Source organism: Phycodurus eques, chromosome 5 (genome assembly GCF_024500275.1).
Source record: "Phycodurus eques isolate BA_2022a chromosome 5, UOR_Pequ_1.1, whole genome shotgun sequence".
Classification (NCBI taxonomy): domain Eukaryota; kingdom Metazoa; phylum Chordata; class Actinopteri; order Syngnathiformes; family Syngnathidae; genus Phycodurus; species Phycodurus eques.
This window is the reverse complement of record NC_084529.1, coordinates 17,523,190-17,537,995: the sequence shown is the minus strand read 5'-3', so window position 1 is coordinate 17,537,995 and position 14,806 is coordinate 17,523,190. Positions and strand designations below refer to the sequence as shown.

General features: G+C 41.1%; 1 protein-coding gene and 1 long non-coding RNA gene across 14 annotated transcripts in view; one reads left to right on the top strand and one right to left on the bottom strand.

The window, feature by feature from the left end:
- LOC133403181 (unconventional myosin-IXAa-like) overlaps window positions 1-4,540 on the bottom strand; it is a 118,643-nt gene extending 114,103 nt beyond the window's left edge. For all 13 annotated transcript variants that reach the window (XR_009768620.1, XM_061677820.1, XM_061677825.1 and 10 more), the window contains exon 1: window positions 4,222-4,540. The gene's annotated coding sequence lies outside the window, so the exon portion shown is untranslated. The remainder of the gene's footprint in view (window positions 1-4,221) is intronic.
- A 4,791-nt stretch (window positions 4,541-9,331) lies between these two features.
- LOC133403180 (uncharacterized) lies at window positions 9,332-11,658 on the top strand. Its single transcript, XR_009768619.1, has 2 exons — window positions 9,332-9,554; window positions 10,592-11,658. It is a non-coding gene; the product is annotated as an uncharacterized LOC133403180 (long non-coding RNA).
- Window positions 11,659-14,806: the final 3,148 nt, after the last annotated feature.

Sequence of the window (14,806 nt, the reverse complement as noted above, 5' to 3'; positions counted from 1 at the left end):
CCCTCCCCCCCAATCCCCCCTTCCCAAATCCCTCCTGTGAACGTGCAACACAGCGAGATATCAAAGCCAAACGTGCGAACACACCAACGTTCATGTTGAATAATTCACGTCAGATTAATCTGTGGGGGACGGAAGCAGTTTCTGATAATCGCAAAGTCACAGCCGGTGTGCCTCAAGGGTCCGTGCTTGGCCCTAAACTTTTTCTTACCAATGTCAATGATTTAGAATCAATACTGCAATTTCTTTGTGCCAAGCTCTTTTCCAGTGATGGCAAACTTTACAGCTAATTTAGTTGTTTTTATGATGTCCGTGTTTTAATCCAGTCTGATTTGGATGCAGTTTATAGTTGGCCTAGAAATAGCGTCTGAAAAATGTTTTATTGTGGATTAAAGTCATCCTAACCCGATGAGGCATTTTGATGTAGGTGCTATTACACTGCATGGTAATAACGTGGGGTTAGATTTTCTGAAACTTTGAACTACCACTGTTCGGCAGGTTCGGGGAAGAAACTTTTTTTGAAAGGTTAATCTAATTTTTGCAGTTTCCACAGCCGTAATGTTGAGTTCTTGGTGAAGTTATATAAAGTTTTTGTCAGATTGGAATACGTGACCAAGATATGGTCTCTTTTTGTGAACAGGATATAGAATTAAATAGGACATATTTTGAGCAATGTCTATTTACGTGAATCTCGCCTGGCTTTTCTGAGTATTTGCAATAACGAATGCCTGCCAAACTTAATCTTCAGTCTTTATTTCATTGTCACGCGTTTGGTCTGGTTATGGCATACAAGATCATTTATGATTTAGTTGATACGAACTTTGATCTGTTCTTTGAATTGGCATTGTCGGAACGGACGATACATCATAAAGCTTCAGGTTAAATGTACTAAATTGGACCGAAGGAAGTATTTTTTCAATAATAGCTGTGCCATTTTGGAATAATCTTAGCAGTGACACTGTTAGCTCTTTCTCACTGAAAAGTTTTCAAAGCCGTGTGGCTCAATTGAGCTTTGATTAAATGCATGTGTTTAGGGGTTAGTAAGACCGGACAACAGCCCACCATGGTAAAAATGTATGAGTTATTTTGTTTAAATGTATTTCATTTGACCGTAAGCAGTGTCTGTTGGCTGGCTAACCGATAAAAACCAAGGCCTTGTATTTGGCCCGTCCTGTTCTAATCATCCGTTTGAGAGAGGTGCTCCATGCCCGCATCATTCACGATTCATGAGGGTGGCGATCCCGCCTTCGCCTGCCGCAGATGAATGCGGTCTCTTCTGGAATGGAAAATAAACGGTCAAAGGGCTGCATTTATAAAACACTGTTTCACCCTCATAGCCACCATCTTGCCAATCACTGACAAACTATTCACCTTGTGTTTTATAGAACTGTGATTTCCACAGTATTATTATTGAGCCATGGCATATATTTTACGTTTTAAAAAACTCATGGCACAAAAAAAAAGTGTATATCGTCAATGTCGGGCGGAAACACCGACTCCAAATTTCTTCAATTCCATATTTTCTCAAAAATGTATACTATTGGTCTGTCCCCACATTGTCTGTTATTTTTAGCCAATATTAACCAATTGAAGTGGTGAAAATAGCTTGAAAGCAAATCTTGAATACTCTTGAATACTCACAATGTGTTTCATTCACTAATAAATGCGTAGAAATGTTAGTTAAGCATATATGCAAAGTCACCATCAGATTCATGACACGTGCATACCAGCCAATTTTCTTCACACCACAGTGCATATATTATTCATTCATTCATTCATTCCAAATGACAAATTTGTGCCCGCGATTTGCAATCGGCATAAAGCGCGCCTCTATTTGGCTTTAAAAGGGCATCTGTCTGACGCATCTCACTCAACGTGCGGAGCTTTAAAGTCACAAGAGATCCCTTTAATGACTTGAATAACTTTCTTAACCTGTATTCACCTTTCAAAAAGTTGGTATCATTGGAAAGCTTCCTAAACATAGGAACTGACAACATATTATAATCATGTTAATATTTTTTTATTAATTCCAAAGTTAAATTAGAGAATGTGACACAAACCATACATATACAAAAAACTATTTAAGCGCCAAGAATGAACAAACACTGCCTACGTTGTTAAAATACATAGTATGGGATAAATACAGCACAGCAAGGAGGCATTTGCAGTTGATAAAATTCATGAAATTAGCATTGGAAGCGACTGAAAATATATGAGATATAGGCCAATATTTGGAATTACGTCAAAAACAACCACGCAAGCAGCGGTCTGTGTGCGAATTGATCAATTTGAAATCAATCACATTTGCACATGCAGCATCATAGAACAATATATCAGTCAGTTACAATTTTGATTTGCTGGCGATGCTGAGGCCGTGTCCTGTCATTTCGCTCAATGACAACATAATAAATTAGCGATTTTTCTTTTTTTTGCATACAGTATTGAATTAGTGATTGAACATAATTTTGGGGTGCTGTGGTGTATGCAATGGTATATGACAGCAATATAAGGTATAATACCAACTTGAACAGAGCAGTGTTTGGTAAGTCATTCAAGATGGCGTTTTGTTGATTTGTTGAAAAGTAGACATTTTGAAGGTGCGAGGTTTCCGCCTGACAGTGACGATATGAATTTAAATTGACTAAAGGCGGCTAGTGTGAACTAAAGCAGTAATGCTCCTATGCCCAAAGTGACGTCATGGTGGTATTTTGGTACAAATGGCCATAGAGAGCATACAGGATAAGGAGCGTGGCGTCTAAACCCCCCCGACTCCCGCCGGGCACATCTCCCATGCGGGTTTGGACCTTTGACCTGAGGGGCTTTTGGACCGTCTGGACAAGACTGCGAGTTTCAACTTGTTGACAACCTCACCCCACCGTTACAACGCGAGCTGACCAACATGATACAACACAGAAGTCTTCGATTAACTTAACATGCATGTTACAAAAAACTATAATATTATATTTAATAAAACCATACAGTAATTACATAATTTCATAGAATTAAAAATAATGAAACAGTTTTGGTCACAATTTGCATTAATTCAATAGCCGCTGTGCTGCTCTTTCTGGTGTGTGTGTGCCTTGGCCACTTGAGGGCAGTATAAGACAAACAGACAGACACAAAGACAGACGTAATGTACATGGAGACGGTCTCAGCTCCTCCGTACAACACTAATATTAGTCGTTCTTCATAGAGGGTAAACAATATATATGACTGTGAGGATTGTTATATTGTCTGTCTACATGTGTTGCTGCACTGTTTATGTTCAAATTGCTAAAAGGGTTATAACACCGCAGCATAGATACTATTTGTTAGCCCGTCAATGGAGTTTCCTATTGTGTTTGCATTAAACTAGCAGGGGAATTCCTAAATTGTTTGGTTGTTTTAAATATACACCATGCAGTTCTCTTTGTTTTAGGTTTAGTTTGACAGTAAACTTCAACTGGGAGTGGCAATAAACACCTGAAAGCCTCTATTTTCAATAGCTGTTTACAAATTTCTTCCTGCCAAACTGCTGCTGGTTGTGAAGCGAGTTGAGTTACTGCCACCGTACAGCGCTCGTACCTCAAGTTTGCGCTCGCGAGCCAAAGTAAAAAAAATATCATCCGAATGGCAGCTCTTCTCTCGGAAAAAAATCGTCAGTCGGGTCACCCGTATCTCAAGGCACCACTCTTCGTTCAATTGGCATCACGATTATGAGTGGAGTCAATGGAAACCCCCATAAGTTTGAGAACCCCTGTTTTAGAGACGACACAGTATAATACCGAGTCACTGTCAATGCTAGCGAAAGCAGTGAATGACTTGCTTTTGCTGCTTGATTTTACCATAGAAATGTTTTATCTTTTATCTTAAACGACTCGCACCTGAGCATTGCAACAGCATCACTAGCAACAATGGGAGTGGGGGTCATTTACATCAGAACCTTGTTTGCTTGCTTTTTTTTTGGGGGGGGGGGGGGGGGTCCAGTTGCGAAGGAGACTGGAAGCCCCCCCGTCCTTCCCTCCCTCCCATTAGAGAGGACTGCGACAATATGGACACATATTGCACGGAGCAATATATATACAAGGCGGATGCGACAAGATGTGTGGGGGGGGGCATATTCCTCCTTTTTGTTTTTATATCCACTAAATATGTGTGTGGAGATGATGAGAGCGTGCAACATGACGTCCACACACCAAAATTAAAGGAGAAGGCGGACGAAGAAAGGGGTCTTGGTCTTACCTCCTCCTCCACCACCGAGCTGCCGCCGCCTCCAGTCCGCCCGAGCGACGAGGAAGAGCGGCCAACCGCCACCGAGTCAGCCGGAGCCCAGCGCGGTGCGTCCGGACACGCGAGGCACAATCCACCGCTCCGATGTGACGATCATTGGAGGATCCAATTCAGGGGGGAAAGCTGCTCCGGTGTGTGTGTGGGTGTGGATGTGGGTGCGGGGGGGTCTTTGGGCTTCTGCGTGGCTCTGTCTGCAGTCCCTTCCGTCACTTCACGTCACGTCACGTCGCACTTCTCTCCTCAAGGCTTCCTCCACAGAGCTGTGCGTGGCCGCGCAGCGCGTCCACGCGTGGGAGGCATGGGGAAGTGGAGGCTGATTTGATGAGGAGAAGGTTAGAACAAATCATATTTAGAGTAGCAATTGACAGCTCACTTAGAGGAGGAATCAGATAGATAGATAGATAGATAGATAGATAGATAGATAGATAGATAGATAGATAGATAGATAGATAGATAGATAGATAGATAGATAGATAGATAGCTAGATAGATAGATAGATAGATAGATAGATAGTGTCAAAGGAGAGGAGAAGTGTCAAACCCCAAATATCCATCCATCCATCCATTTTCTGAGCCGCTTCTCCTCACTAGGGTCGCGGGCGTGCTGGAGCCTATCCCAGCTGTCATCGGGCAGGTGGCGGGGTACACCCTGAACTGGTTGCCAGCCAATCGCAGGGCACATATAAACAAACACACATTCACACTTAAGGGCAATTTAGCGTACTTAATCAACCTACCACGCTTGTTTTTGGGATGTGGGAGGAAACCAGAGTGCCCGGAGAAAACCCACCCAGGCACGGGGAGAACATGCAAACTCCACACAGGCGAGGCCGGGATTTGAACCCCGGTCTCAGAACTGTGAGGCAGATGAGCTAACCACTTGTACACAATTCCGCCGAGATTTTTTTAAATAAAAACAAAACCTTATAATAGGAGCAATATAAAGTATAGAGTGAAGCATCAAAGCAAAAACATCAAATAAAAGCAAAACAGAAAAATTATCAAATATATGTAAAAAACTGAATAATAAAAAATCTAAGATGCAGGGTGACGTAACAAACCTCAAAAATACAAAATACTAAACATAAAAAAACATACAATGCAGCAATACAATATTTTAAAAACATGAACACATTTTATTATAAATCTAACAAGTTAGTTAACAGCCAGCTAACTCTACACTCTGATTCGCTGACTCCCACGTCACGCAACAGGCCAGGCCCCACCTTTTAAAGCCACACAAATTCAAAGTCACAGATACTACAGTGTACAACATGAGGATGGCGAGCGACCCTAAGTGGACAAAAAAATACCTGCACGTCACATTCATATTTTGTATTGATATGATGCATAATGTTTTAAAATACTGTGTATAAATAAGAAAATAAATATATGGTCAGTACTTCGTGTTTTTTTAGCCATCGTGGGGGCATTCTTGAACGTAACAGCCAGTGTGGCATCCAAACTAATTTGACGCTATTGTTTTGAGGACTGACTGTTACGTATTGCTACTTTTTTTGTGGGTATTTTAGTCAATCTCTCAAAAAGTAGCATTTTTCAATCTTTATGTGTGTGTGTGTGTGTGTAAGGAAACAGCTCGCACTCTCCCATGGCATGGTCTGAAAACATCCCACCTGTTTTTTGCAGGATCACTTTCCAACTCGGTGACACATTTACCAGCCAGACATGTTGAAAAGGAAATCCTCCCCCGTGGCCCACAAACGTCGCAAATCGAATGCCGCCACGTACAGGGGGGCCCTCGCTCCCCTCTCGCCCCTCCTGCATCAGTGTGCGACGTGACAGCAGTGCCGCACAATAAAGTCGCAGAGTTCAAAGGAGTTGTAGGCGACAAAGCATGCGTGGAAAGTTTGAGAAATGTCAGCCAGAAGGCCTGAAAACTCAGATCAGGAAACAAATTCTAAAGCAGAATCAGTGGAGCTTTTTTTTCTTCATCAATAGGTTACAAGTATCATCTAAAAAAATACTCAACTCTCCAAGTACCACCATAATGACCAACATTAACACATTCACTGCCATTGACGGCTTTAGTAGTCCATCCATCCATCCATTTTCTGAGCCGCTTCTCCTCACTCGGGTCGCGGGCATGCTGGAGCCAATCCCAGCTATCATCAGCCAATCACAGGTCACATACAAACAAACAACCATTCACACCTACGGGCAATTTAGAGCTGCCAATTAACCTACCACGCATGTTTTTGGGATGTGGGGAAACCGGAGTGCCCGGAGAAAACCCACACAGGCACAGGGAGAACATGCAAACTCCGCACAGGCGGGGTCGGGGATTGAACCCCGGTCCTCAGAACTGTGAGGCAGATGCTCTAACTCGCCCACCATGCCGCCTGGCTTTAGTAGTCAAATATCTATATTAACTGGCAATGCTGGCACGGAATTCAAATACAGTTGTGGGTAAGCTCACCAAAAGCAAGGTATTCCCAGTACAAAATATTTAATAATGTAAGCCACTGTAACTTTATGCAGTTTAAACGTTAACGCTGCAATGATTCCATTAAAATATATTGCACATAAGTTCAATAAAAATTTAACTTACATTTAAAAAGAGAAAATGTGTTGTATTTAAAAGTTATGTACAACTGAACTTTATTTAACAAAATGAACTGTACGGGATTAAGCACTGAAGTTTAAACCATTCTCCAAACATTTAATTCAGTGATTTATTTATTTTTTGCACACCACTTGAGGAAGCCCTTGTACCAAACTTTGAGAATCACTGCCCTGCACTGAATAAAATACAAAGTGAATGAATTTCATCCACACTCAAATTGCTGCCATCGGTAAACCATTGTTAACTGACCAGTCAGTAATTCAGTAACATTCGAACATTCTTAACTGTCATACAAGTTATCCACCGTGTCATACAACTAAAATAAAGTAAAACTATTGGCGTTTGCATGCTTGCATTCCTTTCACATTCCCAAAACATGTATTGTATGTTAGATGCATAATGGAGACGTAAAAAGGAAGGTGCATGCAGAGTTATACTGTCACCAAGTATTGTTTGAAGACTTTGTCTTATGTAAACGTCTACTTAAATAAATGTGTGTTGCCCTGTGTATGCGCGTGAGTTCATTACTTTTACGACTCAGATTGAACTGAGTGGATCACATCTCTGACTGAGTCAATTGCGAACATATTTGACAAACGGCACCTTGATAAAGTGCTTAACAGTTGCGGTGAAGCAAACTATGGCAAGCAGCCTACTGAGCTTTTACATTATTAGGAGTCCTGTTATATTTGCTGCATTAATTTAGCAGTTTTTTTCATCACAATTTGTAAATATTACGTATTGATTTCGATTTTTTATTCATTGACTGTAACTCGATAAATAATTGGTGAATTGATTTATTGTAAGCAATGAGAAAAAACCTTAGTAATATGAACAGGTTTATAGTCTACATACATTTGGCATTTTCAATACTGTAATTGCATTCATATATAATACAATAAACACAGAGAATCACTAAAGATTGCAATATTAAAATAAACATGCATCCATCAATCCATTTTTTATAGCACTTATCCTCAGAGGGTTGCAGGTGTGTTGGAGTCTGTTCCAGCTGACTTCGGGCGAGAGGCGGTGTCCACCCTGGACTGGTCCTCAGCCAATAGCAGTATTCCATCCATTTTCTGAGCCGCTTCTCCTCACTAGGGTCGCGGGCGTGCTGGAGCCTATCCCAGCTATCATCGGGCAGGAGGCGGGGTACACCCTGAACTGGTTGCCAGCCAATTGCAGGGCACATACAAACAAACAACCATTCACACTCACATTCACACCTACGGGCAATTTAGAGTTGTCAATCAACCTACCATGCATGTTTTTGGGATGTGGGAGGGAACCAGAGTGCCCGGAGAAAACCCACGCAGGCACGGGGAGAACATGCAAACTCCACACAGGCGAGGCCGGGGATTGAACCCCGGTCCTCAGAACTGTGAGGCTGACGCTCTAACCAGTCATCCACCGTGCCGCCCAATAGCAGTATTAAAATAAATAATCCTACATGTTAGAAATAGACATGAACTGTATGAACAATTTGTTAATGATAATTAAGTAAATTATAAGTAAGAATACAACAATTGAATATTTTATTATTAAAGTATTAGCCATTTTTACATATTTCACACACACAGACACACACATTTACTTTTTTATATTTATTTTTTTAACCTCATCCCCCAATGACCTGGCCCACATATCCATTCAATCAAATTTGGCCATTGAGCACAAGTTTGCCCAGCCCTGGCTGCTGCCTTCACAGTGTGACACTTCACTCACATGAGGCAAGGTTTCCGCCGTGCGGTCAAAATATGTATTACACACAGCCTGTTTGGTTGACGAGTGCAAACAAGTGAAAAATTTATATTGATTTTATCAACCGCGACTGTTTGAAATTTTTTAAATTAAATAACAATAATAGTCCATAATAATAATAGTATTTAGTTGTATAGAACATTCCATAAAACAGTTACAAGGTGCTTCAAAGTAAAAATAGTCAATAAACTAACTTTTAAAATCCCGCAATAAAAAAAATCCCCCAAAAGTCATTCTATCACCCTGAAATTTGATGACTTTTCTAAAGTGTCCCAAAGTACAAAAGAATGAAAAATATTCCAGAATGCCATTTTTTGTACAGATGCTACAAAGTTTGTGTACACTGAGGCTGTTCCAGGCGAAATTTGACTCCACGTCTACTAAAATAGATTTTGGATGTACCAATGGGATTTAAATCAAGTAAAATGGTGATATTATTGGCGCGAGTTGTACTATAAATGAACAGTATGTAACGGTTAATACATGTTGAATTAAATGAAAACAGTATATCTAGCTAATAATATTATATGCAAATGTTATAATCATAAATAATTACAATAAAATGTATGAATATAATAATATAATAAAAATATTCACTAAAAGTACTGCAACCGACGCCTTTGCTATCCCTGTGATTTGTGTTTCGGCGGGAGCATTTGTAAACACGGTGACGTCATACACACGCGCCAGAATTGTCAAGCGTACGACCACTAACACAACGACGGAAGTGGAACGACAGTAAACAAACGAGAGCAATGGAAGACATCCACTCGGTAGTGTTCTTTCTGCTCGGCATGTGACTCTTCATCACCAAGAGAAGATGAGCTTTGTTCGAGAGGAGACTGTAGGCTGCGCGGCGGAACACTGCGGAGAAAATGAGAGTTTGGGCGTTGTTGGAGGACGACCTGTTGCCGAGAAGAAGACGGCGACGCCAGATGGTAAGATAACGTTTTGGTTTCAGTATATTTTGTGTTCCCGTTTCTATCTGTGAACAACTACTAGGCTGTACATTTGATTTCTATACCGCTTTGAAGCTTACGAGGTCCAGTAAAACAAACCGAGGGGGGGAAAGGCTGAATATATAATTTGACTTCCAAAATTTCTGGCAAGCATAGCAAGCAAGCATACTTCCAAATGATCATCAGTCTTTTTGGAACAGTATTTGGATTTAATAATCTTCATGTGGGAAAAGGCTGAGTCATATAAATAAGTGGAGCTGAATAATATGGGGTATTTTTCCTCAGTGAGTCCATATGTACAAAACCATATATAAAATATTTTACGTAGTATGCAGTACTGTTATATTTGACTGCATTTGAGTTCTTCTGTAGTAAATGATGCTTATCACAAAATAATTCACTCGTTTGACTTGAATGGAAGTCTTTGAAATGTGTCCCATGCTTGTCATTCTTTGAACTCTCAACCCTACGTGCATTTTGTTTTGAATACAAAATGGTACTGAACAAAGGTGTTATAATGTCATTTTTAACCACCAAGAGAAAGACTGAGAAGCCATGTTAATTGCTAAGCTATCTTCACATGTAGTCGCAAAACACCGAAAAGTGATTGGGTGATACATTACAGTAAATTTGTTGTCACTGGTCTGGCTGGAACCGCATTATAACGGAGAGTAGCCACATTTGAACGGCAATATAGCAGGCAAATTAATACATGTCTGCAGAGAAAATAATACACACAGGAAAATGAAACACACACTGAAAATGAATTAGTGCGTCTGTGCGTACGTCACCTGGGAACCGAGGCCTATCGACAAATGGTTCTGGAAGTGAATTTCTATAGGTTGGCATCCCTGCAGTAATGGCCACAAATGCAATTTAATTGGCATAATGATTTATTTCGCTGTCTTGGTTTTCAACCTTGGTTTTCTCATTTTCGGTTTTGGATAAGAATTTTCATGTGGGGTCATCACTGGTCTCTATGTGTAATGTCTGTAATGGACCGGTGACCAATCCAGGGTGCCGTCTACCTTTCGCCCAATCTCAGCCAGGATATCCTCCAGCTCCCCGAGACCCTGAACAGGATAAGCGGTGCACCACATGGAACTCCAGCCCTACGTGGTGTGTTTTCCAGATGCTTCAATTGCTGGTCTGATGAGATTTTTTTAGCAGTGTATCACTTTGAACATGAATCAACTTTTTTTTTTTTTTTTTAAACAATTGATTTCCAAATGTCATTAATACAACAGTTAGTTCAGACCAAGCAATTTGATTGGACAAGAGTCATTCTATGAGTGGTGATATACAAGACAACAGCACTGGGACTTCATATCACTCTGCCACGAAAGTGTTTGAAAACGTTCATTCCGAACTCTGCAGTGAGTGGTTATTCGTGACTGTGGGTTGTTCACAAATTTGCATCGCAAAGACAGAACTATTTCCAGGAATAAGATTGGATTTAAAGTGTGAAAGGTCATCAGATGAGGACAAAAGTAAGCAGAAAAGATGGGCTATCCTCTGAAATTTTCCATAAAATAAAATAAAGAAAAATAGTAAGTACAGCGGTAACTAAAAGTGCCTATGTCTCAAAACGTCGTATGTGGAGACCATCGTAAATCAAGGAACCCTGTATGAAGAGAATGGAATCTGAGAATGTAAGCTCCGTGCCATCAGAATGTGAATTAGACACATTTTTTACACTGACTTTTTAGAACTGTATAATTCTTTCAGAACAATCTTTAGATACAAAACTGTGCTAGAAATGTAATGTTTTTAAAAATTCAAAGTTTAAATCCGGGTTGTGATCAGGATGAACGTAAAGTTGCAGCTCATGGAGGTGCCACCGGATGGCGCTGTTACACATTTGCTGTAAACGTGATCACTTTTGGAGTGAGTCCCAACTAGTGTGTGGTGAGAGCTGATCCCTGAGGAAAAAATCCAGTTTCCATTTGTGTCTGAAAATTATTTATTAATAGAATTATGAATAGATGAACAGAGATATATTTGTAATCGTTGTTCGTCTATCCATGGTAGCAACGTGTGTCTTCCATTACATGGCACCCTCCAATAAAGCTGTTGCAATTCACACAGGCGACTATATCTGTATTTTGTGCTTTCTATTCAATTAGCCCAGGTATCAGGTTGGGAACCACTGACCTATTGTACTTTAATTTTTCCCCAAAATGTATCCAAATGATAAAATAACTAATGGGGTTTTTTAATTTTAATGTTGGTGTGTGTGTATGTATTATCATGACTTTCAAACGCACTGTGATTGTAGTGTATTTTCCAAGTCGGCCATCAGACTGTCGCACATTAACGCGTTACGAGGAGAGAAGATTAAAAGCTAAAAGTGTGTCACAGCCCCGAAGTGAAGCAGATGGCCTTCACACATCCTGTATGAATTGTGTAACAACACACGCTTCAGCTGTTAGGACATAACCAAAAGCGCACACACTCGTTTGTGTTGCTTTAGTTCACTAAAAGAAGTCTTTCATTTACAAACCATCCATTTCATCATAAGAGTGCTTGTCCTTGCAATTAGGGTCACTGGTAAACTGGAACCTATCCCAGTTGACTTCTGATGGATACCTAGCCAAATGCGGGGCCTGCTCACATATAGACAAACATAAAAGATGATCCTTTGGCATGTGCGACATGCACAGGGCGGCATTGTCAGGTGGGCAGCAACGCGAGTCCAGCCAGTTCCAGACGAGGCCAAGACCTTTTGGGAGTCGAGTCAGAGCAAGACCTTGAAAATCTGGTCTCCAGACAAACACCGGTCTGGGGTCTTAGAACACTAGTTTCAAGTTTTACTTCACTCTACCTGGGCAATTCTGAAGCTAAATGTGCTAGCATTGGTTGCTAGCTTACCCTACATGTAATATTGCTAGGCTGACTTGGTGTGGTTGAATGTTATCTGCAGAGCAATAGCGAGACATACAGTACGGCGTACCGTTATCAAAGTTTTGTTTACTGTTGCCTGTCTGTTGATGTATACACGCGCCAATACTTGTCATCTCGTAACTGATTCATATACCGCCACTGCTGCTGATCTCTCGACATCGGCACACTTGGTTGGGATTGACTCGTCTAACGGAGGCTACCGAGTCCACGTTCTACCTCCAAATGGCAGTCATGTCGTCTAAACGGCTCATTCAGTAGCTCCATGCTCCATCGTGCTTTTATAAAAGCAGATGATAAGAATGAGGCTTTTATTTCAAAGCGCTTGATGTGAGCCGCATGCTGGCAAACATGAGGGCGCGTTTGCTTCCGTACTTTCTGAGAAATTCAGACCAACACGACCATCCATCATCCTCCCATGTGAGGTGATTTGACATAAAAGTCTGCGCGAGATTAAGGCCGACAGAGGAGGAGGTGTGGGACGGCGACCGCTTGCCATTTGGTCACGAGGATTAGCGAAGTGCTTGACGCTCCAAGGCCTCCGTGGTTCATGTCAGTGCACCAGGCACTCACTCGCTGCTGTTTGTCCGCTTTGAACAGAGTGAATTTCGCGTCACTTCTCAGCATGAGAGATACGAATACAGTGTTAGCTCTTAGCTCGCCTTCTGTACCGAGAATAGAAGTGTTGAGGGAAGGTTGGGCGGCTGGGGGATTATTTCATGACTCAGCGTGTCAAATGCGTCCCATTCAAGAAAATACCTGTGCAAAATCTTGCAAGAAAAATGTTTGACGATTGTTGAAACTTAAAATTATTTGTCACACTAAAGTTGTAATATACAGTGGGTACCGAAAGTATTCAGACCTCCTGAAATTTTGCACTCTTTGTTATATTGCAGCCATTTGCTAAAATAATTTCAGTTAATTTTTTTCCTCATTAATGTACACACAGCACTCCATATTGACAGAAAAAAACAGAATTGTAGAATTTTTTGCAGATTTATTTAAAAAAAAACAACAACTGATATATCACACAGCCATAAGTATTCAGACGCTTTGCTCAGTATGTAGTAGAAGCACCCTTTTGAGCCAAGACAGCCATGAGTCTTTTTGGGAATGATGCAAAAAAAAATTCACACCTGGATTTGAGAATCCTCTGCCATTCCTCTTTGCAGATCCTCTCCAGTTCTGTCAGGTTGGATGGTGAACGTTGGTGGACAGCCATTTTCAGGTCTCTCCAGAGATGCTCAATTGGGTTCAAGACAGGGCTCTTGAACAGTCACACAGTTGTTCTTAAGCCACTCCTTCAGTATTTTAGCTGTGTGCCTAGGCTCATTGTCTTTTTAGAAGGTGAACCTTCGGCCCGGTCTGAGGTTCTGAGCACTCTGGAGAAGGTTTTCGTCCAGGATATCCCTGTCCTTGGCCGCATTCATCTTTTCTTCGATTGCAACCAGTCTCCCTGTCCCTGCAGCTGACACGCTCACACAGCTCTGCAGCCGGAGGCCAGGCTTTATTTTTCATGATATGGGAGCCTTATTTTATATACTCGGAGATGTTTTTATTCAAATTTGGCAGACTTATTAACAACACTCTGTGCTGTGTCAAATTTACGAGACATTTTTTTACTGGGTCTTTAAAAGAATAACTCCAAAATTATTAGAACATCACAAGTCTTTCATGGTAATTCTGCTATTCAAATCTTTTCACTCGTACCCATTTTACAACCCCAGTTCCGATGAAGTTGGTATGTTGTTAAACATAAAACAGAATACTGTCATGGTCTGTGTTTTGGTTTGGGTTGTGTTTAGTTTTGTTCCATGTTTTCCTGTGTTCCATGTTTGTCGTGTGCTCATTAAGTTGTTGTGTCCACCTGTTCTCGTCTGCTTTGTGTCGACCAATCAGCTCTCTCCAGCCACTCATGTCTTGTCCAGGTGTTCCTCGTTGTCTCGTCTATCTGTTTGTATTTAGTTCCCTGGTTTCTTTCAGTTCTTGTCGGTTCATTGTCGTTGTCACATGTCTCTGCCATGTCATAGTCGTCAGTTGTCTTTATCATTGTGGTATGTTATTGTCAGGTGTCATTCTCCCTTTCTATTCCACGTCTTACTCACAGGTCATAGTTTGTTTCCAGTTTTAGATATTCGAGTGTTTCTTTTTTACTTTGACTTGATTGGTATCTGTTGTGGGACTTTGTTTAGTTTTCCCTTTTTGAAGATTAAAGATTATTTTGAGACTCCCACACTCCTGCCTTGCCTCCCTGCTTCCCTGCAATTGGGTCCACCATGTTCTTGCCTTGCGTTACTCGCCCTCGCCTTAACCACGTACGTGACAGAATA